This window comes from Pituophis catenifer, unplaced genomic scaffold (assembly GCF_029215685.1).
Source record: "Pituophis catenifer annectens isolate HBS135680 unplaced genomic scaffold, rPitCat1.0.hap2 SCAF_3, whole genome shotgun sequence".
Lineage (NCBI taxonomy): Eukaryota > Metazoa > Chordata > Lepidosauria > Squamata > Colubridae > Pituophis > Pituophis catenifer.
The window spans coordinates 39,942,974-39,962,532 of NW_027256883.1; the positions used below are offsets into that span (position 1 = coordinate 39,942,974).

At 38.3% G+C, this 19,559-nt stretch overlaps 1 protein-coding gene across 1 annotated transcript in view; it reads left to right on the top strand.

The window, feature by feature from the left end:
• The window catches only part of CA8 (carbonic anhydrase 8), a 47,160-nt gene that overhangs the window by 8,454 nt on the left and 19,147 nt on the right, over positions 1–19,559 (top strand). The gene's annotated exons all lie outside the window — the stretch shown is intronic.

Genomic DNA, 19,559 nt, shown 5'->3' on the forward strand with positions numbered 1-19,559 from the left:
TTTTCTGTTTAAAGGTGCAAAACTCTGCTTATCTACAGAATTTCTTATCTCAAATCCCCTTTTTTCCTGGATGCATATCCCGTTTCCTGTCAATCATCCCTCTTCTTTCTCTTCACACTTTTCTCTGTGGGTTCTCTTAGCTTTTTGTACCCAAGGAGCAACAAAAAAGAATCAAGATGGTGGGTGTGACTGAACAATCAAAGATCTGCTTATTTTGAAATATGTGACAATATGCATTAAAAAGGGGCAGGGCTTCAGTTACATGGCCATATTGGCCTTTTTGAACCCTTCTTGAATGGCTCTGTGCCAAAATATACTAATTTGGGATAAAATTCAGGCTTGCAGAATTAGTTCCACTTTATCCTTAAAAACAAATAATAGACAGGTAAGAAAAACTGAAACAGGGAAATGCCAATTAGATTCCTTTAAATTTTAAGGCCCTTCTTTCTTATTGATCAACCATATAACAAAATTATATACTATAACATTAATATTAAAGAAGCTGCTCTACAAGCACCAGTAATGTACATTCCACCATACAGTCACTATTTTTATAAAATCAGACTTCAGATAAATCTTTTTGTCTTATTTAGTGTAACAAAGAGTCTACAGTTAAGCTATTAAAACCTCTAGCTAGTTGTAGAGTCAATAGTATAGCATACTGTTACAATATATTTCTAAAATACATATTTTCTCCTTAGAACCTGGAATATGTTTTAAAGGCTTAACAATAATGTGAAAAATTTCATGGAGAAGATTAACTATATGGTTAAAAAAAAAAAGAGAGGTTAAGTAGTCCGTGAATGGCCTTAAAATGAGAATTTATAGATTCAGTTGATGAACGTTAATAGATATTTAAACCAAGAATGAATCTGTGACAATCTGGTTGGCACATTTAGCTTGCTTTTTCCATTTATTACATTTTTCAGATGTTTGCAAACATCTAAAGTATTATCTGTATAGACATTTTTACAAACAGATTTTTGATAGTGTTTTAAAACATTTTACAAAGTTCTGTTTTTTTTAAAGCCTTAGTTTTATAGAACATTTGTTCCTTTTGTTACAGGAAGAAACAACCTCCTATATTTTTAAACAAGACAATGATTAATGTACTGGTAAATCTTGAAAACCTTTGCTTGAAATTTATGATTTAGTATTTTAGAATTAGGATCTGAAAAGAACACAGAGTAGAATTACAGATAGTTCTCAGTTAATCAGTTCAGTAACCATTCAAAGTTATGATGGTACTTATGTCCTTGTAGTTGTATGATGTACCTTGTATGCAGTGGTGAAATCTAAAATTTGTTACTACCGGTTCTGTGAGCGTGGCTTGGTGGGGGGGGGGGTAATGTAACTGGGTGGGTGTGGCCATTTTTTTTTTTTTAACTTTTAAAATCATTTTTTCTATAACCTTTTCGGCGAAGAGGTTGTAAAAAAATGCTTTCAAAAGGCTCTGACTATCCCAGCTGAGTTGCCTGATCGGCAAAGGCTTTTTTTCTTTTAAATGCCTCTAACGATCAGACAACTGAGCTTGGATCGTCAGAGGCTTTTAAAAGAAAAAAAAGGGTTTTTTTTCTTTTAAATGCCTCTGACGATCCAAGCTGAGTTGCCTAATCAGCAGAGGCTTTTTTCTTTTAAAAGCCTTTGACAATCCCAGCTGAGCCGCGCAATCATCAGAGGCTTTTTTTTTTACTTTTAAAAGCATTTTTTCGGCGAAAGAGGTTGTAGAAAAAATGCTTTTAAAAGTAAAAAAAAAGGCTCTGATGATCGTGTGGCTCAGCTAGGCATTGGGGGGGGCAGGGATTTTTGCTACCGGTTCTCTGAACCACCCGCCTCCATCGCTACCGGACTCGGGCGAGCCGGTCCAAACCGGGAGCATTTCACCCCTGCTTGTATGATAATACCGGTACTTGTAGTTCCAGCCATCACAGTACCTCCAGCTTGGCAACTGACTCACATTTGCAATGATTGCAGAGTCCCATGGTCACACAGTTACATTTGCAACTTTCCCTGCCAGCTCCCCACAAGTGAAGTCAAAGGGGAAGCTCGCAGAGAAAGTTGCAAGTTGGTCTGGTAAATTATTTACCTTCCAGTGGCTTTTTCTCCTGAGGACCCTGGCTACCTATGCCATCCACTGCCCATGGCAGCCACCTTGAGCAGGGGTGAAATGCTACTGATTCAGAGCAGTTTGGGTGAACCAGTAGAAAAAAATTGCTACTGGTTTGGATGAATCAGTGTTTCTGACGATCATCTGGGCGACGATCAGCAGTGCATGCAATTTATATTAGCTAGAATCATTGGATTTCCTGCTTTCTAGCTAATCTAAATCGTGTGGCACAGCTGATTCCCCCCTTACCTTTGCAGACTTGGAAGGTTTCAAAATGTTCCTTTTTAGCGCTGTGTGGGCGCGCCTCAGGTGTGCATGTGTGCAAAGCACATACTCGATAGCAGACTCACAGAACCGGTAACAGAGGATTTCACCGCTGACCTTGAGGCACCTGGCAGCAGTCATGCCCTGGCACTTCCCCCATCCAGCAGCACCTACTTACCTACTTACCTACCTGCCAACCTGCTTGTAAACTGACAGGGTCTTGCAACTTTCCACTGGATTTCCCATTGACTGTAAATTGCACAACCCCATCAGCCAAACCTTTATTGTATTTCAGTAACAAATCAAAAGGTAGATGCTGTCCTTTCAGCCTCAATGAGCAAAATTTAAGGAAAGTGATTGGGAGATTGTCCTGGCTTTGTTTCCCTTCCCACCAAGCATCACCTATGGGATGTATTCTTCTGTATTCTGAATTATGGTAGAAAAAATTCCATATTTGTGCTCTGAATAGTGAGAGACTTATTGACTGAAATGTGTAAGAGGCCGACTGCAGGTAGGAAAGCTCTGCATACTGCATGTTCTCCAGGAAACAGCAGAAGCTGGTTCTCCAATTTAGATGAGAAATATGACAAGGGCAAGGGGAACACATTATCTCTCCAATTTATAACACGGCATGTATTCAAAAACAGACCCACAGATTTAGTAACATAATTAATGTCTTGACCCTTAGAACAATAGTGGTTGCTGAATGAAAAAGTGCCCTATAGCAGATATTTTTTCAATTTGAATTAACTGATGCTAATATAATATTTGCAGACTGTACAGATTAGTAAGATTGTTTGTTTTATAAAATTGAAGTTTACCATTAACCTTAAGCCACAGAATAAAAAGAAAAATGTCTACAGATACTGGTACATCAAAGCTTCACAATTGTGGTATTATTTTCCAATGATAAATGGTTGAGAGAAGTAGGTTTGCTTTGTCTGGCTTGTTTTACACAAATGTTCATGGGACCTTGACTGCTTTATATGATGTGCTCTTAGAGATCTCAGTTGTGATTAGCTATTTGTGCTAGCACTATTTTGCTGCCCCTGTTGTGGCAAAAAATGCTGTCCCTTCCCACTGTTAAAATAAGGTTCCATTAGCACATAAGTAGGTGGACTAGAGAGAAGCTGCCATTTTGTTCTTTGCCTCAGGCCAATACAGAATAAACTGATCTGCTTTCTGAAAAAGACAGCTGAGGAAGAGACCTAGTCCATGTAATAGGAAATATTACTAAAAGTATGCAGTAATTTATTGCTCTGTAAAACGTATTTAGAATGCCATTTTGGCGTAGTAGTTAAGGTATCATGTTAGAAATTGGGAGAATGTGAGTTTTAGTCACACTTTAGGCATAGAGTCAGATGAGTGACCTTGAGCTTCCTCTCAGCCCTAGGAAGGCTGAGGCAATGGCAAACCACTTTTGAAAAACTTTATTAAGAAAACTACAAGGATTTGTCCAAGGAGTCTTTGAGAATCAAACACAATTATAGGAGGAAAAATAAGAATTCAACATTAGTGCTAAAAAAAGGAAGGAGATACTAGCAAACGCAAGCTAAAGCTTGTTGTAATCTAATACAAAGTCCTTTATTCTGCTTATATGTAAATAAATATATCCTCCACTTTGGAAAACAATAAGCATAGCAAGCTAGAGACCTGTGCTTCTGAATTTTCTTGGATTGTCTAGCAAGAATGAAGATTGCACTTTGCACAGAACCAAATAATTGGTTATTGGACGAAGGTCAATAGCTCAGGGGCATAGTACACACTTCGCATACAAAAGTTTCCAAACTCATTATCCAGTTAAAAGGAAGTAACAAATATGAAAAACCTCTGCCGTGGAAAAGTGTTGTCAACTAGATCAGTCAATAAGAACTTAATGGACAAATTGCCTAACTTAGTGTACTTGTTCCATATAAATATCTGATCTCATGAAACATCTCCCTTTGTCATATATTCTATTCGATAATAAGGTTATTACATGTTGTTAGAATGAATCTTTTTTTTTTCTTTTTCACAACTTTTTTCCCTGAGTGATAAAATCACAGATTAGCTCTTAGCATCAACCCTTAACACAGAGCTCCGAATCAATTTAACATGGAAGGAAGATTCATTGATTTCACAGCCTGGCAGTCTGATTTAATGCTGCCATGTCAGCTGCAACAGTACAAAAAGTGCTTTGTCCCAGGGCAGTCAATTTAGCATTCTATCTTATGTGTTGGGCAGATAGCCATGCAGTTCTTTTTCACTTTTGTCTTAAAAATTCTGTGCTGTTATGTCCTTGGATTTGTAAGATTCACAAAAGTTGCCATGCAACAATTATGTATCACACCTACAAGAATAAAGAAGGCACCTGCAGAGGGCTAATTGTCTTTGTTCAGCTATAGACATTATCAGCCATTTTAATCCTCAAAAAGTACTTGTGGGGAAGTGTGGGAAACAGGCATATAGCACTGTACCAATAGGGTTGAAATTAGGGGTCCTTGTTGCTCTCTGAGCTTGCTTGTTTTCTTGCAGATGTTTCATTACCCTAACTAGGTAACACCATCAGTGCTATGGTAGTAAGTAGTGTGCAGTACACTAGCACTGATGATGTTACTAGTTAGGGTAATGAAATGTGGGCAAGAAAACAAGCAAGCTCAGAGAGAACCAAGAACCCTTCATATAGTACTGTCTGCTCATTTCAAAGCAGCCATGCCCCACTTGCATGATACCAGGAAAAGATGCAGCTGCTTTAAGATGTTGCAGAGAGGTGCTATGTTTGTACGTATGTTTGGAAATTATAATCACTACATTTGGTGGCAGTGAATTCTATAGTTGAACTATACACTGTGTCCAGGGGTGGGTTCTACCTACCTTTACTACCGGTTTGCAACGGGGCCGCGTGCACAGAAGAGTTCTGATAACGGGGTCGGTGGGTGGAGCCTCCCTCTGGTTTTCCTACCGGTTCTATAGAACTGGTCCGAACTGGGGGCAACCCACCACTGATTGTGTCCTGTCCTTGATGTTGACCCATTACAGTCAGGATAGTGCTTATAAAGGGAAGAATGGATTTTGCTAAGAATTCCAGGAGTTGGAAGGCTCACACATTTGGAAGGTTGCATTAAGACAAGACAGCTTATGAGTTAGACCGACTGTCTCATGCCATTAGCTTCCATATCCAGAAGCTGCCCTTTACCTCAGTGTTCATTTCATGAGAGGCTTTGGAGGGACTCTTGATTCTCAGAATCTGCATAGACAAGTCTCTGCAGTTTTCTTGACTAGGTATTTCAGAAGTGGTGTGCAATTGTCTCCTGCCTAGGCTGAGTGAAAGTGGCTTGCCCAAAGTCATCCAGCTGGCTTTGTGCCTAAAGATTGAGTAGAATTCGCAGTGTCTCAATTTATCACCTGATGCCTTAACTCCTGTTGGTTCTCTTTTATTTCCAATAGTGTTCTATTAAACCCCTGCTGATGAGGAGTTCAGGAGAATTTTAAAGTTTGCACATATTTCTGTTAATACTTGATAGTTGCAAAAAGATTATTGCCCACCCACATGGTGGCATTAACTAATATTGGCTTATCTAAAAAAAAAGAAAGAAAAGCCCAAGCAGGGTTAATAAGTACTTGGATTAGTGACCACTAGGAAATATTAGGGATGAAGACTAACTTGGGAAGTAAGAAATGGCAAATCTCTTCCATATCGGGGCAAATAACATCTAGGAGTCTATAAGGTCAGTGGAAAATGTGCTCAACTCAAATGAGACTTAACTTAAAATAAGAATATTAGCTATCAACTGATTTTGGATGCCTTGTTCCGATATAAGCATAGCTGTATATGCATATGTCTGATAGTCTACCTTTTAAGAGCTGTGGTGGCACAGTGGTTAGAATGCAGTACTGAAGGCTACTTCTGCTGACTGCCGGCTGCCAGCAGTTTGGCCGTTCAGTTCTCACTGGCTCAGGGTTGATTCAACCTTCCATCCTTCCAAGGTAGGTAAAATGAGTACCCAGATTGTTGGGGCTAATCTGTAATAAAAATCTATTTGATTCAGCACTACTTCAGTCTAGTATAGCAGAATTATGCCAGCACAGAGATTTCTAAAGCCTACAAAGAAAACAGAAAACAGAATAACAGAGTTGGAAGGGACATTGGAGGTCTTCTAGTCCAACCCCCTGCTTAGGCAGGAAACCCTACACCATTTCAGACAAATGGTTATCCAATATCTTCTTTAAAACTTCCAGTGTTGGAGCATTCACAACTTCTGGAGGCAAGTTGTTCCACTGATTAATTGTTCTAACTGTCAGGAAATTTCTCCTTAGTTCTAGGTTGCTTCTCTCCTTGATTAGTTTCCACCCATTGCTTCTTCTCCCACCCTCAAGTGCTTTGGAGAATAGATTGACTCCCTCTTCTTTGTGACAGCCCCTGAGATATTGGAACACTGCTATCATGTCACCCCAGTCCTTCTTTTCATTAAACTAGGCATACCCAGTTCCTGCAGCCATTCTTCATATGTTTTAGCCTCCAGTCCCCTAATCATGTGTTGCTCTTCTCTGCACTCTTTCTAGAGTCTCTACATCTTTTTTACATCGTGGCAACCAAAACTGGATGCAGTTTTCCAAGTGTGGCCTTACCAAGACATTATAAAGTGACATCACATTTCACGTGATCTTGATTCTATCCCTCTGTTTATGCAGCCTAGAACTATGTTGGATTTTTTTGGCAGCTCCTGCACACTGCTGGCTCATATTTAAATGATTGTCCACTAGGACTCCAAGATCCCTCTCAAAGTTACTACTATTGAGTGAGGTACCACATATACTGTACTTGTGCATTTTGTTTTTCTTGCCTAAATGTAGAACCTTACTTTTTGCACAATTGAATTCATTTTGTTAGATAGCGCCCTATGTTCAAGTCTTTCAAGATCCTTCTGTATCTTAAGCCTACCTTCCGGGGTGTTGGCTATTCCTGCTAGCTTGGTATCATCTGCAAACTTGATGAGTTCCCTATCTATCTCCTCATCCAAATCATTAATGAAGAGTACTGGGCCTAAAACAGATCCTTGGATACCACACTGCATACTTCCTTCCATGTAGGTGCAGTTCCATTGAATGGAGTGTGGACCAACGGTGAGTGGAGTTGGTCAACCAGTTACGAATCCATCTGGTAGTGATACTGTCTAACCCACATTTTTCTATTTTATCTAATAGTAGGTTATGGTCTACTTTATCAAATGCCTTACTGAAGTCCAAGTAAATTATATCGACAGCATTCCTCTGGTCCACTAATTTTGTCACTTTATCAAAGAATGCAATAAGAATAGTCTGGCATGATCTGCTTTTGACAAACCATGTTGGTTTTTGGTTATTACTTTGTTTGCTTCTAGGTGTTCACTGATTCATTGCTTGATTATCTTTTCCAGAATCTTCCCTGGTATTGAGGTCAGGCTGATAGGTCTGTAGTTTCCTGGATCTTTTTTCCCCTTTTTTGAAGATGGGAACTACATCAGTTCTTTTCCAGTCCTCTGGCAGTTCCCTGGTGCTCCAGGATCTTTGAAAGATATAGTTCAGTGGTTCTGAGATCTCGTTTGACAGTTCCTTCAGAACCTCAGGGTGTAATCCATCTGGTCCTGGTGATTTGAACTCGTCTAGGGTAGACAGGGGCTCACTTACCATTTTCTTCCCTATTTTAACTTGGTTCCTAATCTGTTTTTTGTGGTGCTGTTTTTGATAGGTTGGACTGTTTTTTTCCCTTTGTGTAAAGACAGTTGGAAAAAATGAGTTAAGTAGTTCTGCTTTCTCCCTGTTGCTTGTCACCTTCTTGCCACTTTCGCCCAGCAATGGACCAAGAAGGAATAGGAGTTTACATTTACCCTAGCCTGGAAGCATATTTGGTTTTATTTTACTTTGTATTTTATTTCTAAAGCTTGCTCTTTGATGGCCATTGAATGGCTAACGCCTGCCTTTATTCCTTTCCTTGGCTATTTAATGTGAAGTATCTTTGTGTTAGATATTAAGACAAATAAGGAGGTTGTTTTCTTAAGCAGCACACATACTAATTCTAGAGGTGTTTATTTTATACCTTTTTCATTTTTAGTAGTTTATAGCTGGCATAAATTATTTTAAATCACCTTAATTGACATTGAGTATTCCAGTTTCACATCATAAAGTGACTCCCCGACGTGTAGACATGTAACTTCATTATCATTTCACTGTTCTTAGCTCAGCAGTACTTACTCAATTGATTTAGAATAAATGCTCAGCTCACTACACAGACTGTAGATACCATTTTTATTTGAGAAAAGAGACTACTTCCAATTTAAACTCAAATAAATTGTTAAATAAGTTATAACTGAAGCCAATTCAAATATTTATTAAATGAAATAGCAATGTCTATTTAGCAACAGTAAAAGACTCTTCAAATCATTTTAGCTTTAGTACAGTTTTATACTTTCAGGAGGATATTAAACATTATACTCATTATATTACATGTAATTTCTATTTTACTTTCCATATTTTTTTTCTTTCTTTAGTCATGCAAGAATAATAATTATTTATTGTTTGCCTTTGTTTCTAATAAACAATGGGCCTGGAGGGAAAAAGAGCCTTGGTGGCGCAGCAGACTAAAGTACTGTTAAGTAGCACCAGCTGCCTGCAATTACTGCAAGTTCAAATCTCACCAGGCTCAAGGTTGACTCAGCCTTCCATCCTTTCGAGGTAGGTAAAATGAGGACCCGGATTGTGGGGGCAATAAGCTGACTTTGTATAAAAAAAGAACACCGCTTAGGGGGGCCCAATAGCTCTACTAAGCAGGTATATACAAAAGTATGAAGGCTATTGTTTAACGTATTATAAGCTGCCCTGAGTCTCTGGAGAAGGACGGCATATAAATCGAACCAATAAACAAACAAACAAACAAACAAATAAATGTTAGATTTGTCTCTTTTTTGCACTTAAGTGTCCCAACTCAGGTCACGCCATATACTTGCAATCAATTAAATAAAATCACAATACTCCAAGAGCAAAGGGTAAGAAATACTTAAGCATTTTGAATTGAATTAGAAGAAAAAAATCTCTTTAGGGGATGAAAACTTTGTAAAAGTTGCGAAGCAGATTTCCCCATTAGTACCAGTCATAACAGTCGTCTGAACCATGGGAAGAAATCCATAGGTTTGAAAGGCCTGCAGAATGTTCATGTCCCTGAATGTTCTTTTTGTCTCGCTTGTATAGATGATTTTTTTCCCCTTAAGCCTTTCAGAAGCTTTTCAGAAGTGTTGCAAGAGGAAGCAAGCTGTGATTTTGTCACCGGTGCATTGCTACATGTAGATTTGTCACAGCACAGGCTGTTTTGTGAGTGGCAGAAGGAAATGAGAAAGGCGTTGTGTCTGTCCCTGTTCATTAGAAGGTGTGGTCAGTAAGGCACCTTTACAGGAAGAAAAGGTTACCTGGCAATCTTGACTTTGTATAACTGGATGTCTAGGTTCACGCATGTGACCCAATACAGCATTTCCTGCTTAAATTTCTCCCTGTGTCTGGTGGTAACAAGCTAGAAAATCTGGCCCCAGGATTTAATATAATCCTTTTGTTTGATGAATTATCGCCCTTTGGAAACATGGGTGAAAAACAGTACATTGGAAAAATGTTCTTGTAAGCAAAGACTTTTCTAACTTTGTTCTTTAGTTTGTATGAGAAAACTAACTTCCAAAGACAAATAAACCTGTCTGTATTTTTGAGTATCTATAAAAAGGACTGTCACCCACTGACCTATTTTATTTAGATGTAAAAGATATTGCTTGGATAAAATATAAAGCATCTTAAGTCATCCTAGGATCTTAGGTATATAAATGGCCATAGATTGTCAGCCCTCTGTGCCCTTTTTAACGCACGTTGAAAAAATAATTTGCTTCTGTTTGACAGCAGAAATTGGACGCAACACCTAGCTCTGTAAAAAAAAACAGAGTCCCCCCGGATCCGGAGCTTCAGTGGGCTGAACGGGGAGCTCTCACCCTCCTAACCCCTGGAATTAATCCAGGGGTTTTCAGGGAGCTCTACCCTCACCCACCTGCTCTCCTCCCCTTCTTTTCCCGAAGGGGAGATTTTCAAGCCGTTTGACAGCTGATTAACGCTGTCAGAACGGCTCAACGGAATCACGGGGGCGGCGGTCTAAAAAGACCGTCAATGGTGCTGCGGAGCCAACCCGGAAGTCTGTTTTCCTCAAAATGTATACAATTGCATGTTTATTGAACATCCATGGTTCATATGTGCATCTGTGCAATATTTATTTCAGGTAACATATTCTATTCTAGTTATTGTATTTGATACCTGGAATCCATGTAAATTATCCAAAGCATCACTTGGATACATTTTCTGCTCTATATAGGGTTTCCTGCTGTATCACCTGACTTTTTATCTTTGGCTGTCTTGAATGTTCTTGATTTTTTTCCCCTTCTAACCAGTAAAAGTCTGTTTTATCCTCTGTGTGAATAATAGATCATCATAGGTATAAAAATGCATACCCAGAGCATCTCCTCTTAAAAAAACCCTCAGCACCAGTTGAAGCTTATATATAAATTAAATTTATATTTAACTTTTGAGGTGATTTAGAAGCTCCACTCTTCATTCTCCTTTGTGTTCCCAGTGCTAGATATAACATATAACATTCATTTTCTCTAGCAGTGGAAAAAAATCCGCTTTTCTGCTCTGGTGTTTATCACTTAAGCATCATAAAAACTTTCCAGAAATAAAAGGTAATGTCAATGTTTGTATGTGTGTGTGTGTGTTTAAGAGACATCATTTAGGGTTTTTTTTTAAGGTTGGGAAAAGGTTTAATACCTACGTATTTATATTTGGAAAAATAGAAATCAGCGGTAGAAGGAAATAGAAGAGCAAAATGTTTTGCAAATGCATGTTCACCTATTTGGGAGTTTAAAAACAGTGGCATTTATTTTCTAAATAACCATGAGCCAGTTCAAATTGCACAGCACTAGATTGGGCAAGTTGCATATACAAATTTTACTCAAATAAGATTTGAAGTCTATAGGAGCTGCCAAAGTCTGATTCCATGCTAATCTATTCTGTGTTGATCCACAGAGGGCCTCCTTGAAAAAATAATTTTTGTGGGGAGCTGGATCATTTATTTTCTTCCAAATCAATGTTGCTCAAGATGAATCCAAGCACAAGTGCCTACATATCTGTTTCTCTCAAATATGATTATGAAGTAATATAAAGGTTGTGTGTTCATCAAAATATAATTATCAATGAGTATAATAACTACAGGGCTTTCTATGTTTATTTTTGTTTCCTAGTAACCTCATAACGATCATACATCAAACTCTTCATATTAAACAATTTGTACACAGCCTTTAGTTGCTTTCCTGGTGCCTTTGATTTGTTTTAACAGTGTGAATGATGCATGACTGAGTGAAACATAATGGCAAAATGTGTTTTGTTCTTGGAATATGAGTTTGTTCTTTGAAAGACTATCTCAGATCAGTGAGAAATCAATATTTACTTGGTTTCACTTACTACCCATCTATATGCTCGCATTGAATGAGAGTTTTATATAAGTATACATTTCAAACAAAATTATCTTCAAATAGAGTAGAATAGAATAGAATAGAATAGAATAGAATAGAATAGAATAGAATAGAATAGAATAGAATAGAATAGAATAGAATAGAATAGAATTCTTTATTGGTCAAGTGTGATTGGAAACACAAGGAATTTGTCTTTGGTGCATATGTTCTCAGTGTACATAAAAAGACAAGATACTCAAGAATCACAGGGCACAACACCCAGTGACAGTCATACGGTACAATAAGCAATCAAATCATACTAGGAAACAATCAATATCAATATAAATCGCAAGGATACAAGCAACAAAGTTACAGTCATGCAGTCACAAATGGGAGGAGATGGGCAACAGGAATGATGAGAAGACCAATAGCAATAGTAATGCAGCCTAATGTGAATAGTTTGATAGTGTTGAGGGAATTATTTGTTTAGCAGAGTGATGGCGTTCTGGAAAAAACTGTTCGTATCTAGTTGTCTTGGTGTGCAGTGCTCTATAACGTCCTTTTGAGGGTAGGAGTTGAAACAATTTATGTCCAGGATGCGAGGGGTCTATAGATATTTTCACAGCCCTCTTTTTGACTCGTGCAGTATACCGGTCCTCAGTGGAAGGCAGGTTGGTAGCAATTGTTTTTTCTGCAGTTGTAATTATTCTCTGAAGTCTGTGTCTGTCTTGTTGGGTTGCAGACCCAAATCAGACAGTTATAGAGGTACAGATGACAGACTCAATAATTCCTCTATAGAACTGTATCAGCAGCTCCTTGGACAATTGAGCTGCTTGAGTTGGCACAGAAAGAACATTTTCTGTTGTGCTTTTCTGATGATGTTTTTGATGTTAGACGTCCATTTTAGGTCTTGAGATATGATAGAACCTAGGTGTCTAAATGACTGATAATTACATTTTTTTCTATTAAGGAACACTAAATATACAAAACAAAGTTAAATATGAATGTAAATAATTCAAGTGAGTTATGCTACTTAAACTATGAAACAGTACCGGTATTAATTTCTAATAAGAAGCATTAAGATGATAATGTTGGTTTATCTCAAGGCAATTACTTGAAATATCTCTAAATTGGATATGTATTTCAGAAATAATATGGCTTAGCTTTTTTTAATTTAGCAAATTTATACTGTTTCGCATTTCACTAGATGTGATTCTGGGCAGTGTACAACTAAATGAAATCACAACCATTAAAACACTTAAAACAGTATACATGAAAATAAATAAAAAGCATGATTGCAGGAGAAAAATTATTTAGGTACAATACAACTTACTCATAGGCTGCCCACAGGAACCCCAAGGTTTCTGGATAAACCATGTTCTGAAATTTTCTGAAAGGCTAATCTCATCTTGTGGGGGAATGATGTCCCAAAAAGCAGGAGCCACAGCCGAAAAGGCATGCCAGATAGAACTACTTGGTAGATAAGACCCATAGCATACTTGTCCTCCTCAACCTGATGTGATGTGTAGATGTCATTGGGAAGGGGTGGTCCCTTAGATAACATGGGCTTAAAGGTCAAAACCAGTACCTTGAATTGTATCCAGAAACAAACCAGCAGCCAGTGCAGCTTGTGGAACAAAGTTATTAGTGTGCCATCGTAGAATGCACATAACTGTGCATGCAGCCACACTCACTTGCAGCCACACCAGTTGATGCGTCCAGATGCTTTTCAAGGGCAGTCCCATGTGGAGCACATTATAGTAATCCAGTCAGAAGGTGACCAGAGTGACTATGAGCAGAGCCTTGTGGTCCAGGAAGGGGCGCAACTGGCATACAACACGAAACTCTGCAAAGGCCCTCCTAGCCAAGACTGCCACTTGCTCCTCTTGCAGGAGCTATGAGTTTAGAAGGGCCCCTAGATTGCACGTGGGGTCTATCTGAAGTAGTGCAAGCCCATCCATGCCAAAGATGGTAAAATCTCAGATAAAAGAGCCCCCAAATCCAGAGCCACTCAGTCTTGTTGGGTTCAGTTAAAGTCTACTGTTTCCCGTTCAGATCCCCTCAGCCTCCAGGCATTTGGACAAGACATTAATATCATTGCTTAGTTTGCCAGGGAAATGTATAATTATCAGTGTAATAACTCATACCATGACAAGAAATGACATTACCCATTAACTTCATGTAGATGATAAATAGGAGCAGAGAGACTACTGAACCTCGCAGCATCCCACATAATAGGAATTGCAAGTGGGACCTCACACCCAATCAACACCAACTGGACTGCTTCATAGGAAGGATAAGAACAGCCCAATACTGTGCTACTGACTCCCATCCCACAGAACTGATCCAGAAGCATATCATGGTTGATGCTATCAAAGGTCACTGAAAGCTCAAGGAGGGCAAAGACAGATAAGCTACCAACCAGAAATCATCTCAAAGTGACCAATTCAGTTTCCATCCCATGCCCAGACCCGAGTTCTGTCTGAAACGGGTTGCAGTAATCCATTTCATCCAGGGCCCATTGGTCATGCAATTCAGATAGATGTTCATCTGCTGATTCGTGAAGGTTTATGTAAGAGCTCAAACTGGAACTCAGTTGGATTTAAAACAGAGTCATGAACTAGAATAGTCCTATAGGATACAAGAATTATTTGGGCAACTGGGAACTTTTACTGGAACAAAGCCACAATATTTTAATACAGTATGGGGTTTAGCAGAGACATAGTTGAGGACATCTTGAACAGATAAAACCTTTTTTTCGGAATTGCTCAAGGTACTTTGTAACTTCATAGAAACCCTGTAAGTTAGGCTTGGCTAAATTCTAATGCAAAGGTTACCTAATAGGTTTTATATATAAGTGGGCATTTGAACTTAAGTCTTCCAGATCACAGTCTAATATACAAACCAACCAGGGGTGGGTTCTAAAATTTTTTACTTCTGGTTCTGTGGGCGTGGCTTATTTTGTGGGCGTGGCTTGATGGTCATGTGACAATTCTTTAGGATTTAGCAGAGGTACTGGTCTACCAGGCTTTTAACTGCTTGCAGAGCTGTACCAGTCTACCCATTTATTTTTACAGGCACTGGTCTACCCATTTATTTTTACAGGCACTGGTCTACCCATTTATTTTTGCAGGCACTGGTCTACTCATTTGTTTTGGAGGCACTGGTCTACCCATTTATTTTTGCAGGCACTGGTCTACTCATATATTTTTGCAGGCACTGGTCTACTCATTTGTTTTTGGAGGCACCGGTCTACCACCAAACTGCCTTTTACCACTGATCAGCTGTAGGGCAGCCCTTTGAAGCCCCGCGGCAAGAGTTTAAACAGGTTTTTTCCTTCTAGCCGATCAGCTGGGACTCAGGAGGCAGCAATAGAGTGGGGGTGGGGCCAAATAAAAGGTAAGAATAATGCCGGGGGTGGGCGGGGTGGGGGCAGAACCAGTTCGGTGACGTCATATCGTCATCGCTACCAGCTCGGCGGAACTGAGAGGAACCGGGAGGAACCCACCACTGAAACCAACTGACAATCATAATTGACAATTCAACCATTGTTAGTTTAGTAATGGTCCTCAGTATTATATGCTGTGGTTCGCAAGAATACAGGGGTGTCAAACTCACAATGACACATTGTCGTCATGTGATGTATCACAACTTTTCCCCCTTTTGCTAAACTGGGGGTGGGCGTGGCCAGCACATGATACATCCATCCTGTGGGCTGCGAGTTTCACACCCCTGTCTTAGAGGAAAGAATAAGCCGAGAAGGCCATGAATCCTTTGACAGTGAGATCTATCCCTAAAGAATGTGACATTGCATAGTGCCCCTTTTAGTGGCTGTAACAGTGAAGGGAGAACAATCTAGATTGGAAAGAGGATGCTGGCTCACCTATGGTCCAGAACTATAGGAACTGCTCAAACACCACACACACACACAGAAGAAAGCAGTTGCCAGAATTAGGGAAGCAACTTCTTGAATCTTGGCCAGGTACTGCAAATCCTTCCCAGGATGTAATTTAGCACCAACAGCTGTTGGAAATATACACAACTCTGTTGATTCCTGGACTCATCACATATGCTGAGGTAATTCTAGATTGAGAAGAAAGCACAGCTTTATGCCTGATCAGGATTAAAAACCATATATAATTGTATCAAAGGTTCAGCAATTCAGTTCTGTGAGCTCACACTCACATAACCAAAAGTGCATCATACAGCATTTTCGATTATGTGAGTGTGGGATCTTTGACATCTATAGAAGCAGAACATTTTAAAAGCAACAAATGACTTTTCTTATGCTTTTTCCTTATAAAGTTGAGGAAGATTTTTAAGGCACAATATGCCATTCTTCTTAGTTGGGATTTGCTGTAATTTCACAATACATTGACAATGAAGGGTTAAGGGTTAATATTATATTGCATTATATTATATTGCATGCCTATATGTAAGATGACTAATCCAACTAATCCAACCAAGCATCCATCCATCCATCCATCCATCCATCCATCCATCCATCCATGTTTAAAGAATGGTTGGTTTATCATTTGAAAATCTAGTTTCTTCAAAGGTTTCCTGATTAATCCATTGATGTTGGGCAGCTAATGAATTCAAATAAATAAATTATGAATTCTGTTTCCAACCAAATGGGAGGACACAAAGTTAAGGAAAATAGCCTAGCAAACTATTGATATTCTGTTGGTTGGATTTTTTTAAAGAGTGGTTTGTTGACTAAAGCATTATGCCTGGCTACGTACTACATTAAGTGGAAATGGCTGAGTTCATACATAACCAACCAAACAGGCCCCATTATGGCTTTCTATGATAAGTAAACCAAGACACTTCCTCAAAACGATTCTGGTTTAAAATAGAAAAGTCAAAAGGTTGAATAGACAAGGGAGGAAATGTTTTTATAAGATCAGGAGGTAAGTTCACCAGCTTGTGTTTTTCCCCCCTCTAAGAAGTAATCAGAGTGGCCTTTTCCTCTCTTTTCTCACCAATATATAATATAATATAACAATATATAATAATATATAATATAATAATATATAATATAATATAATTCCATAGATGAATCTACTGTAGTCCATGACTTCGGTTAGAACATGGACTGCAATCAGAAGGTACTTATTTTTTTTCCTGGAAGTTTCTTGCTTTAGGGAGTAAATTTCCAAAAATTTAATGGAAAAACATACTTCTTCATGGGGTTTTTTTTTAGGACAATGAATCTAGTAAAGTATATTTGGGATGATCAGGTGCCATCAGTCACAAACTGAACCTGAAAAATTAGTTATGAAATTTGTTTTAAAAATACATTGTAATTCTTGTCTCAATTTGACATAAAAAATAGCTCTTTTTTAAAATAAAAACATGAAATTTCCCTATTATTAAAAATGAGGTTCTTACTTCACTTTTCCTTTAAAATTCTTTACAAGCAGTATTTTTCTGTTTAAGAGAGAAAAAGATCCTTTGTAGCAATTTACCTCTGTGAATTTAATGCTAGTTCTCTCCATGGCTTTATCCACTAACATGTATAAAATTGCCCGTGTAAACTTGACTATTGTCTTTCATAGCATTGTTACAACTTTCTTTCTTCTATATGTTGACATTAGAAAGATAACAGTTGGAGTCACATAGAGAACACTGTTTTCACAATAGTATTTGTGTCTAGATCCTTAACTCTTTAATGCAAGGATTTCCTTTCTGTAGATCTGTCTGTAAGATCAAAAGAGAAAATAACTTTTTCTTTGTTTTGTTTTCCTTTTTACTTAATGTGATAGAGAGCATGAGTGCCCTCTAGTGGGGACAATGAGAAATGCTAATTAAAAATATGCTTAAAACAGACTGTAGGTTTTTTTGCTAGCAGAATTATTTAAATGAAATGGAGACTGAAATGTCAACACATGGTTTGCTTTTTAAATGAATCATTTAGCATTGAGAGAAGGAAAAAGATATCCATAGTTGTAAAACTGACAAATAATTGAAAAGAACAAAGTCAAACAATATATTTTGATTCTTTAAATTCACCAAACACATATTAACACATTCTGAATGCCAAGCTGACTGATAAGCACCTTCTGTCACATTTTATATTGAGTAATATGAATATTTTTCTTTTTGTTCTAAAATATGTTGATGCTATAAGAAATTGTAGAATGAATATGACTTAGTAATGTTTATTGTCCAATATCCAGCTACATAGTAGTGAAGATTTTTGAATTAAACGTTCAATTTTGAAAGGCTGTGCGGTTCATTTTTGCCTTTAGAATATACATTTGATTAAAATTCTTTTAATATTATTACTTTAGTACCTATGCTAACTTGATTCGCAAATAAGAGATTATTATACGTATCCGTTAGCAGATGGAGCAGTTAAGATGTTAGGCTTGTCAGTTGGAAAGCCAGCAGCCCAGGTTGGAGAACTGAGACCCGTGAGACAGGGTGAGCCCCCATTCTCACCCCAGCTCCTGCAAGTAGATAAATAGGCAGTACTTTGGTCAGAAGATAAGAGTGCTCCGTGATGTCATGCTGGCCACATAACTGTGGAAATATCTTCGCACAGTGCTGCCTCAATGGCCTTGAAATGGAGATGAGCAGCATCCCCTATAGTTAGCTATGACTAGGGCAGGGGTGAAATGGTCCCAGTTCGGACCAGATCGCCTGATCCGTTAGCAGTGGAGGCGGGAGGTTCGGAGAACTGGTAGCAAAAATCCCTGCCCCCCCCCCATGCCCAGCTGAGCCACACAATCATCAGAGGCTTTTTTTTTTTTTTTAACTTTTAAAAGCATTTTTTCTACAACCTCTTCGGCCGAAAAAATGCTTTTTTCAGATCCAAGCTGAGTTGCCTGATCGTCAGAGGCATTTTTTTTTTTTTATTTGATTTATATGCCGCCCTTCTCCGAAGACTCAGGGCAGCTTACAATGTGCTCAGCAATAGCCTTCATCCTTTTTGTATATTTATACAAAGTCAGCTTATTGCCCCCACAAACTGGGTCCTCATTTCACCTACCTTAGAAAGGATGGAAGGCTGAGTCAACCTTGAGCCTTGGCGAGATTCGAATCCTGCAATAATTGCAGGCAGCTGGTCTTAATAAGCTTAATAACAGGGTGCCTTAAACCCCTGTACTACCAAGGCTCTGGCCAATCTGGAACTCAGCTGGGATCGTCAGAGCCTTTTGAAAGCATTTTTGTGCAACCTCTTTGCCGAAGAGGTTGTAGAAAAAATGGTTTAAAAGTAAAAAAAAAAAATTGGCCATGCCCACCCAATCACATTACCCTCCCCAAGCCACGCCCACAGAACCAAAATTGTGGAAACCTTTTGGAAAAAGTGTATTTTTTAAAACTAGCTAATAATGCACTTTTCTTTTTGAGTAGTACCATAAAATTATATATTGATGGAAAGATATTTTAATCAAGAATGTAATGCAATAACTTTTATGAAGGATTTGCTATTAGAATAGCAGTTACAGTATAAAGAAGAAAAGTGAAACACATAGAAAAAACGAGATGTACAAAAATTATCACCATAGAAAAAACGAGATATACAAAAATTATCACCATGTCAGTTAATACTTAGTTGGGTAACTTTTAGCATGAATTATGCCCTTACAACGTCTTCCCATGGAGTGAACCAATTCTTTTAGTTCTGTAGCTGTTATAATGTGAAACCAAGATTGAATTGAACTTCTATTAACTGGGTTTTATTGCTGGGT